This window comes from Elgaria multicarinata, chromosome 20 (genome assembly GCF_023053635.1).
Source record: "Elgaria multicarinata webbii isolate HBS135686 ecotype San Diego chromosome 20, rElgMul1.1.pri, whole genome shotgun sequence".
In the NCBI taxonomy this organism is placed as follows: Eukaryota; Metazoa; Chordata; class Lepidosauria; order Squamata; family Anguidae; genus Elgaria; species Elgaria multicarinata.
In genome coordinates, this window is record NC_086190.1 from 207,501 (window position 1) to 217,500 (window position 10,000).

Here is a 10,000-nt window from a genome sequence, read left to right on the forward strand (position 1 = left end):
GCATCTGGTGAGTCTGGTTCACTTTCCTAATTGGGAAGCTGCTGTTACGGCCCGTTTTGCGCAATACGAGTTTTTGCCGGAATGGGTATCTGAACGTCTTTTCGGAGCAACTTATAGAGCTTTCTATATTTGCCTAACCCTAACCCGGTTAGGTTCCGGGTTAGGTTAAGGTTCCGGGTTAGGGTTAGGTTACGGGTTAGTGTTAGGTTCCGGTTTAGGGTTAGGTTCCGGGTTAGGGTTAGGTTCCGGGTTAAGGTTAGGGTTAGGGTTAGGTTCCGGGTTAGGGTTAGGGTTAGGTTCCGGGTTAGGGTTAGGTTCCGGGTTAGGGTTAGGTTCCGGGTTAGGGTTAGGGTTAGGTTCCGGGTTAGGGTTAGGTTCTGGGTTAGGGTTAGGTTTCGGGTTAGGGTTAGGGATAGGTTCCGGATTAGGGTTAGGTTCCGGGTTAGTGTTAGGTTCCGGGTTAGGGTTAGGGTTGGGTTCCGGGTTAGGTTCCGGGTTAGGTTCCGGGTTAGGTTCCGGGTTTGGTTCCGGGTTAGGTTCCGTGTTAGGTTCCGGGTTAGGTTCCGGGTTAGGTTCCGGGTTACGGTTAGGGTTAGGTTCCGTGTTAGGTTCCGGGTTAGGTTCCGGGTTAGGGTTAGGTTCCGGGTTAGGGTTCGTTTCCGGGTTAGGGTTATGGTTCGGGTTCGGGTTAGGGTTAGGGTTCGGGTTCGGGTTCGGGTTCGGGTTCGGGTTAGGGTTAGGGTTAGGGTTAGGTTTAGGGTTATTGTTAGGTTCCGTGTTACGTTCCGTGCTAGGTTCCGTATTAGGTTCCGTGTTAGGGTTAGGTTCTGGGTTAGGGTTAGGTTCCGGGTTAGGGTTAGGGTTAGGGTTAACGTTAGGGTTAGGGTTATGGTTAGGGTTAGGGTTAGGGTTAGGGTTAGGATTAGGGTTAGGGTTAGGTTCCGGGTTAGGGTTAGGTTCCGGGTTAGGATTAGGGTTAGGGTTAGGGTTAGGGTTAGGTTCCGGGTTAGGGTTAGGTTCCGGGTTAGGGTTAGGGTTAGGGTTAGGGTTAGGGTTAGGGTTAGGTTCAGGGTTTGGGTTAGGTTCCGGGTTAGGGTTAGGTTCCGGGTTAGGGTTAGGTTCTGGGTTAGGGTTAGGTTCCGGGTTAGGGTTAGGGATAGGTTCCGGATTAGGGTTAGGTTCCGGGTTAGTGTTAGGTTCCGGGTTAGGGTTAGGGTTGGGTTCCGGGTTAGGTTCCGGGTTAGGTTTCGGGTTTGGTTCCGGGTTAGGTTCCGGGTTAGGTTCCGGGCCAGGGTTAGGATTAAGGTTAGGTTCCGGGTTTGGTTCCGGGTTTGGTTCCGGGTTAGGTTCCGGGTTAGGTTCCGGGTTAGGTTCCGGGTTAGGGTTAGGGTTAGGGTTAGGTTCGTGTTAGGTTCCGGGTTACGTTCCGGGTTAGGGTTAGGTTCCGGGTTAGGGTTATGGTTCGGGTTAGGGTTCGGGTTCGGGTTCGGGTTAGGGTTAGGGTTAGGTTCCGTGTTAGGGTTAGGTTCCGGGATAAGGTTTGGTTCCGGGTTAGGGTTAGGGTTAGGTTCCGGTTAGGTTAGGGTTAGGTTCCGATGTCATGTGCATCTGGTGAGTTTGGTTCACTTACCTCATTGGGATGTTGCCATTATGGCACAATTTGCGCAATACACGTTTTTGCCAGGAACGGGAATCTGAACGTGGTTTTGGAGAAACTTTTGGAGATTTCTATATTTGTCCCTCATTGTCATGTGCATCTGGTGAGTCTGGTTCCCTTTCCTAATTGGGAAGCTGCCGTTACGGCCCGTTTTGCGCAATATGAGTTTTTGCCGGAATGGGTAACTGAACGTGGTTTTGTGGCAACTTTTGGAGCTTTCTATATTTGTTCCACCTTGTCATGTGCATCTGGTGAGTTTGGTTCAATTACCTCATTGGACAGGTGCCTTTACGGCCCATTTTCGCAATACACGTTTTCTGCCGGAAAGGGTATCTGAACGTGGTTTGGGGGCAACTTTTGGAGCTTTCTGTATTTGTCCCAACTTGTCATGTGCATCTGGTGAGTTTCGTTCACTTACCTCATTGGGAAGCTGCCGTTACGGCCCATTTTGCGCAATACACGTTTTTGACCGGAACGGGTATCTGAACGTGGTTTGGGGACAACTTTTGGAGCTTTCTGTCTTTGTCCCAACTTGTCATGTGCATCTGGTGAGTTTCGTTCACTTACCTCATTGGGAAGGTGCCGTTACGGACCATTTTCGCAATACGCTTTTCCGCAAGAACCATCTGAACGTGGTTTCGGTGCAACTTATGGAGCTTTCTATATTTGTCCCACCTAGTTGTGTGCATCTGGTGTGTTTGGTGGACTTTAATCATTTTGAAGCTGCTTTTACGGTACGCTGGGCTCAATACGCATTTTTGCCCAGAACGGGTTTCTGAACGTGGTTTGGGGGCAACTGTTAGAGCTTTCTATATTTGTCCCTTCTGCAAGAACAGGTGTTAGAACGTCGTTTCGGGGCAACTTATGGAGCTTTCTATATTTGCCCCACCTTGTCATGTGCATCTGGTGAGTTTGGTTCACTTACCTCATTGGGATGTTGCCATTATGGCACAATTTGCGCAATACACGTTTTTGCCAGGAACGGGTATCTGAACGTGGTTTTGGAGAAACTTTTGGAGATTTCTATATTTGTCCCTCCTTGTCATGTGCATCTGGTGAGTCTGGTTCACTTTCCTAATTGGGAAGCTGCTGTTACGGCCCGTTTTGCGCAATACGAGTTTTTGCCGGAATGGGTATCTGAACGTCTTTTCGGAGCAACTTATAGAGCTTTCTATATTTGCCTAACCCTAACCCGGTTAGGTTCCGGGTTGGGTTAAGGTTCCAGGTTAGGGTTAGGTTCCAGGTTAGGGTTAGGTTCCGGTTTAGCGTTAGGTTCCGGGTTAGGGTTAGGGTTAGGGTTAACGTTAGGGTTAACGTTAGGGTTAGGGTTAGGGTTAGGGTTAGGGTTAGGGTTAGGGTTAGGGTTAGGGTTAGGGTTAGGGTTAGGGTTAGGGTTAGGGTTAGGGTTAGGTTCCGGGTTAGGGTTAGGTTCCGGGTTAGGGTTAGGGTTAGGGTTAGGGTTAGGGTTAGGTTCCGGGTTAGGGTTAGGTTCCGGGTTAGGGTTAGGGTTAGGGTTAACGTTAGGGTTAACGTTAGGGTTAGGGTTAGGGTTAGGGTTAGGGTTAGGGTTAGGGTTAGGGTTAGGGTTAGGGTTAGGGTTAGGTTCCGGGTTAGGGTTAGGTTCCGGGTTAGGGTTAGGGTTAGGGTTAGGGTTAGGGTTAGGGTTAGGGTTAGGTTCCGGGTTAGGGTTAGGTTCCGGTTTAGGGTTAGGGTTAGGGTTAGGGTTAGGGTTAGGGTTAGGGTTAGGGTTAGGGTTAGGGTTAGGGTTAGGGTTAGGGTTAGGGTTAGGTTCCGGGTTAGGGTTAGGTTCCGGGTTAGGGTTAGGGTTAGTGTTAGGGTTAGGGTTAGGTTCCGGGTTAGGGTTAGGTTCCGGGTTAGGGTTAGGGTTAGGGTTAGGTTCCGGGTTTGGGTTAGGTTCCAGGTTAGGGTTAGGTTCCGGGTTAGGGTTAGGTTCTGGGTTAGGGTTAGGTTCCGGGTTAGGGTTAGGGATAGGTTCCGGATTAGGGTTAGGTTCCGGGTTAGGGTTAGGGTTGGGTTCCGGGTTAGGTTCCGGGTTAGGTTTCGGGTTTGGTTCCGGGTTAGGTTCCGGGTTAGGTTCCGGGCCAGGGTTAGGATTAAGGTTAGGTTCCGGGTTTGGTTCCGGGTTTGGTTCCGGGTTAGGTTCCGGGTTAGGTTCCGGGTTAGGTTCCGGGTTAGGGTTAGGTTCCGGGTTAGGGTTATGGTTCGGGTTCGGGTTAGGGTTCGGGTTCGGGTTAGGGTTAGGGTTAGGTTCCGGGTTAGGGTTAGGTTCCGGGATAAGGTTTGGTTCCGGGTTAGGGTTAGGGTTAGGTTCCGGTTTAGGGTTAGGGTTAGGGTTAAGGTTAGGGTTAGGGTTAGGCTTAGGGTTAGGGTTAGGGTTAGGTTTAGGGTTAGGGTTGGGGTTAGGGTTAGGGTTAGGGTTAGGGTTAGGGTTAGGGTTAGGGTTAGGGTTAGGGTTACGGTTACCGTTACGGTTAGGGTTAGGGTGAGGGTGAGGGTTAGGGTGAAGGTTAGCGTTAGGGTTAGGGTTGTGCTCGCATCGGCAGCACATATACTAAAATTGGAACGATACAGATAAAATTAGGGTTAGGGTTATGGTTAGGGTTAGGGTTAGGGTTAGGGTTAGGGTTAGCGTTAGGGTTAGGGTTAGGGTTACGGTTAGGGTTGTGCTCGCTTTGGCAACACATATACAAAAGTTGGAACGATACAGAGAAGATTAGCATGGCCCCAGCGCATCTGGTTAGTTTGGTTCACATACCTCATTGGGATGTTGCCGTTATGGCACAATTTGCGCAATACATGTTTTTGCCAGGAACGGGTATCTGAATGTGGTTTTGGAGAAACTTTTGAGATTTCTATATTTGTCCCTCCTTGTCATGTGCATCTGGTGAGTCTGGTTCACTTTCCTAATTGGGAAGCTGCTGTTACGGCCCGTTTTGCGCAATATGAGTTTTTGCCGGAATGGGTATCTGAACGTCTTTTCGGAGCAACTTATAGAGCTTTCTATTAGGGGTGTGCACGGACCCCCCGCTCCGCTTCACTTGCAGATCCGCCATTTTTCGGAGCGGGTCGCTCCGCCCCGCCCCCGCTCCGCCCACTTCCGCTCCGCTCCGCTCGGAGCTCCGGATCGGATCCGGAGCTCCGTTTTTGCCCCCCCATAGGCTTGCATTGAAAGCTAAAAAAGTAAACAACTTTTTTTCCGTTGAAGTTAGAAACCTCACGTTTGGCACCATGACACCTCATGGGCGTATACACACACACGCCAAGTTTCAAGGCAATCCCATCATCCCCTGATTTTTGGCGAATTTTTGAAAATCGGGCACCCCATTCACACCCCTTGGGATAGCTCCGTCAATTTGCATGTTACAAACCTCAAACTCGGCACCAGGGCAGCTTATCCATGTGTCCACATGCACACCAAGTTGCAAGCAAATCCCATCATCCCCTGATTTTTGGCGCGGCTCTACCCTCTAACGCACCTCCCATAACCCTAATTCACACCCCTTTAGATAGCTCCGTCAATTTGCACGTTAGAAACCTCAAACTCAGCACCATGATAGCTTATCCACGTGTCCACATGCACGCCAAGTTTCAAGGCAATCCCATCATCCCCTGATTTTTGGGGAATTTATGAAAATCGGGCACCCCATTCACACCCCTTGGGATAGCTCCGTCAATTTGCATGTTAGAAACCTCAAACTCGGCACCAGGAGAGCTTATCCATGTGTCCACATGCACGCCAAGTTGCAAGCAAATCCCATCATCCCCTGATTTTTGGCATGGCTTAACTCACCCCAAATTGTCCCATTCTACAACTACGTCAATTTGCACGTTAGAAACCTCAAACTCAGCACCATGATAGCTTATCCACGTGTCCACATGCACGCCAAGTTTCAAGGCAATCCCATCATCCCCTGATTTTTGGGGAATTTATGAAAATCGGGCACCCCATTCACACCCCTTGGGATAGCTCCGTCAATTTGCATGTTAGAAACCTCAAACTCGGCACCAGGAGAGCTTATCCATGTGTCCACATGCACGCCAAGTTGCAAGCAAATCCCATCATCCCCTGATTTTTGGCGCGGCTTAAACTTTTTAACTCACCCCAAATCAAGTCCCATTCTACAACTACGTCAATTTGCACGTTAGAAACCTATCCTTTGGTCCCATGACAGCTTACCCATGTGTCCCCATGGACACCAAGTTTCAAGGCAATCCCATCATCCCCTGATGTTAGGGGAACTTTTGAAATTTGAACACTCCAGTATGTCAGGGATTTAAAGTTGCAATTGCAGACAGCTCAATGGGGCCAGTTCCAAGGCAATCCCAACATGCCACGAGATAACCCTAAATCTTCTGGCACATTTGAAAAAGGGATTATTGAATTTGATAAAGTCTAAGTGAGCGCAGGAAGGACTTCTCCCCTGAGTCAAAGCAAGACACATACACCATCGCTGCAAGGCGGGAAGGGGAGAATTATTATTATTATTATTATTTATTTATATAGCACCATCAATGGAAAGCAGGCAGGCAGCATGCATTGTAGTGCCGCAAGGATGGCTTGAGCACTAACGCATAGCAAACCAACCCATAAGTGGGCGCAAAGTGAGGCAAAGATGGCTGGTTGTTTCTTTCTAAGCCAGCAGTTACGCCTTGAGGGGCACAGAGGAGGACGATTGGGAGCAAACCAGGCACCAGGCGGGCAGAGAGGCAGGCAGAGTAGGCGAGGAGTCAGTCCTGGCAGATGCCCCACCACAGCAGCACCCCGGGGGAGGCGGGCAGGCAGGCAGGCAGGCTGCGGGCATTTCTGGGGGCACAAGGAAGTGATGGCTGGTTTCTAAGCCAGCATTGCAGTTAGTCACGCATTGCAAACGCAAACCATCCCAGCGAGTCGGTCACCGAGGAGGACAGGCTAGCAGAGGGGCAGGCAGAGTGACATGTCATAGATCTAGTATTGGGGAGGAGTCAGTCCCGGCAGATGCCCCAACACAGTAGCACCCTGGGTGGGCATTGGAAAACGCCATCTTGTGGGTCAATACTTCCCCCACCCCATGTCCTGCAGGGTTGCCTGCCTAACCCTTGTGGGGATGGGAGATGGAGAGCTTAGAGTGGCAGTGCCAGCAGCAGCCTTCGGCTTTCCCCTGGAACCAGTCGCCTTGCCCGCCTCTTTCCCCAGCAAGATCGCCTGGTGCTGCCTATGAAGATGCATCTTCATGCTGCTGGTTCCATAATGCCCTGTCGATGAACCCCTGCTTAGGCTGAGTTTGCAGTGGCGACAGACAGCAAAGCGGGGATCCGCTCCCAACTCAAAGTGGTCCCACACGATGCTTGTCTTTCGTTTCTGTGGTGACACCACCAATTGCCCGCCTGAGCTCTCTGGTGTTGCCACAGAAACAGGGGTGTGGGATGAGACTGGGGAGAGAGCCTCGGCCTGCTGCTGCTCCTCCTCAGCCCCCACATCCTGGAGGCCCACCGCCTCCTCCTCCTCCCCCCCCTCCACTGTGCTGAGGACCTCGTCTAGGTCCATCAGCGGGCTCGTGGGCTGAAAGGAGAATGAAGGAGTTGGGGATACTCCTCCTCCTCTAATGGCACTGCTGCCACGTGCCTCTTGCAAACGGGCACTTTTCCCATTCCCACCCTCAAAAAGAGAACGCCGGGCACAAGTTGCAGAAGAGAGTGGCTCTGCCTGCTGCTTGTCCTGCTTCTGTTTTGGAGCAGTCAGCCAAGGAGTTGCCCGTTTGAGTTTCACAGGAGGAGAGGAAGCCCTGCTGGCAGACTGAGCCTTGCTGCTTTCAGCACGCCTGCTTTCTCTTTTCATGATGACTAACAAAATATTAATACTACTAATACTATGTATAAGGTACTACTAAGAATATGTATAAGAAGAATATAATATGTTTAAATGTAGGGAAATGGGACAAGAACAATAAAATATACTACTACTAATATGTATGAGAATATACTACTAAGAATATCTACAAGAATATAATAATATGTTTTAGAATATTACTAATAAATGTAGGGAAATGGGACAAGAAATGGGACAACCACTACTATAAGAAGAACAAAATATGAATACTACTACTAATATGTATGAGAATGTATACTAATAGACTACTAAGACTATGTCAAAGAATATAATAATAATATGTTTAAGAATAGGGAAATGGTGTGCGTATGCTTTCCCCAAAATGCTCAATCTGTGGCTGCCTGTTGAACTTGACAAAAGCAGCCCACTCCGTCGAAGTTACACAGAGAAGAAAAAGAGAATCCAATTTTTTTGGTATATTTGGTATATAGAAGATAGAAGGAAACACAATCAGGATTTAAGAGAGGGGAGGGGGAAAAAGAACCAACCACTACTATAAGAAGAACAAAATATGAATACTAATATAATATGTATGAGAATATATACTAATGGACTATGTGAAAGAATATAATAAAATATGTTTAAGAATATAAATGTAGGGAAATGGGACAAAAAGTGTGTGTATGCTTTCAAAAGAAAGCTTTCACAAAAGCAGAACAGTCAGGCTTTAATACAGGGAAGGGGGGGGGCAACCAACCCAACCACACACTCCAAAATTCAAAAATAAAGTTTATATTAAATCAAAGTAAGGGGAAAACACAGGGCAAACTAAGCTACAAGTCAGAAAGAAGCAAACAAACACACACACGCGCCAAACTAAACCTATATTAAATTAATCTATCTCCAAAGCAGGAGCACTAGCTAAGTAAGTGTTCCCTCCACGAACGCCAACCCACAAAGAGACACAAAACAGAAAGTTCTCAGGGTGGGTCTGCCTTAGTCCCCCCTCCAACGCTGGGATTGGAGGAGGATGCTTTCTGAGGAGATGAATTCTCATCAGGATTGGGAGTTGAATGTGCCTGTCATCGCTTCCAAAATAATAATAATAATAAAAAAAAAAAACCCAAACCCCGATTTTTAAAAAAATATTGCACGTGAACCACAGCACGCAGAAAGTTGAGAGTGGTCTCAAAATGACCCCCATCCACGACTCTCTGTGCACAAGAATTTTCAGAACGATAGCTTAAACCCCCCCCCAGTTATCCCCGATTCTTTCCCTCAATGCAATCCTATGGGCGAAAAGCCGAAACGCCGTTTGAGCCCTGCGGTTGACCCGATTTTTAAAAAAATATTGCACGTGAACCACAGCACGCAGAAAGTTGAGAGTGGTCTCAAAATGACCCCCATCCACGACTCTCTGTGCACAAGAATTTTCAGAACGATAGCTTAAACCCCCCCCCAGTTATCCCCGATTCTTTCCCTCAATGCAATCCTATGGGCGAAAAGCCGAAACGCAGTTTGAGCCCCGCGGTTGACCCGATTTTTAAAAAAATATTGCACGTGAACCACAGCACGCAGAGAGGTGAGAGTGGTCTCAAAATGACCCCCATCCACGACTCTCTGTGCACAAGAATTTCCAGAACGATAGCTTCAAAAACAACGTAGTTATGCGCGATTATTTGCCGCAATGCAATCCTATGGCGAAATGTTTTCAAGATGGCGACCGGAGCGCTCCGACTGAACTCGGAGCTCCGAAAAATGGTCGCTTCTCTTCGCCTTGCTTCTAGGGGGTCCGCGGTCCGCTCCTACTCCGCCTCTGGGTAAGGCGGAGCAGGCCAATCCGCTACTGCTTCTACGCTCCTAATCGGAGCGGAGCACATCCCTACTTTCTATATTTGCCTAACCCTAACCCGGTTAGGTTCCGGGTTAGGTTAAGGTTCCGGGTTAGGGTTAGGTTCCGGGTTAGGGTTGGTTCCGGTTTAGGGTTAGGTTCCGGGTTAGGGTTAGGTTCCGGGTTAGGGTTAGGGTTAGGGTTAGGTTCCGGGTTAGGGTTAGGGTTAGGTTCCGGGTTAGGGTTAGGTTCCGGGTTAGGGTTAGGTTCCGGGTTAGGGTTAGGGTTAGGTTCCGGGTTAGGGTTAGGTTCCGGGTTAGTGTTAGGTTCCGGGTTAGGGTTAGGGTTGGGTTCCGGGTTAGGTTCCGGGTTAGGTTCCGGGTTAGGTTCCGGGTTTGGTTCCGGGTTAGGTTCCGTGTTAGGTTCCGGGTTAGGTTCCGGGTTAGGTTCCGGGTTAGGGTTAGGGTTACGTTCCGTGTTAGGTTCCGGCTTAGGTTCCGGGTTAGGGTTAGGTTCTGGGTTAGGGTTAGTTTCCGGGTTAGGGTTATGGTTCGGGTTCGGGTTAGGGTTCGGGTTTGGGTTAGGGTTCGGGTTCGGGTTAGGGTTAGGGTTAGGGTTAGGTTTAGGGTTATTGTTAGGTTCCGTGTTACGTTCCGTGCTAGGTTCCGTATTAGGTTCCGGGTTA

At 49.1% G+C, this 10,000-nt stretch overlaps 1 pseudogene; it reads left to right on the plus strand.

Moving 5' to 3' along the window:
• The first annotated feature begins 4,341 nt into the window (after window positions 1-4,341).
• On the plus strand, window positions 4,342-4,410 carry LOC134411813 (U6 spliceosomal RNA; annotated as a pseudogene).
• The last annotated feature ends 5,590 nt before the right edge of the window (window positions 4,411-10,000 follow it).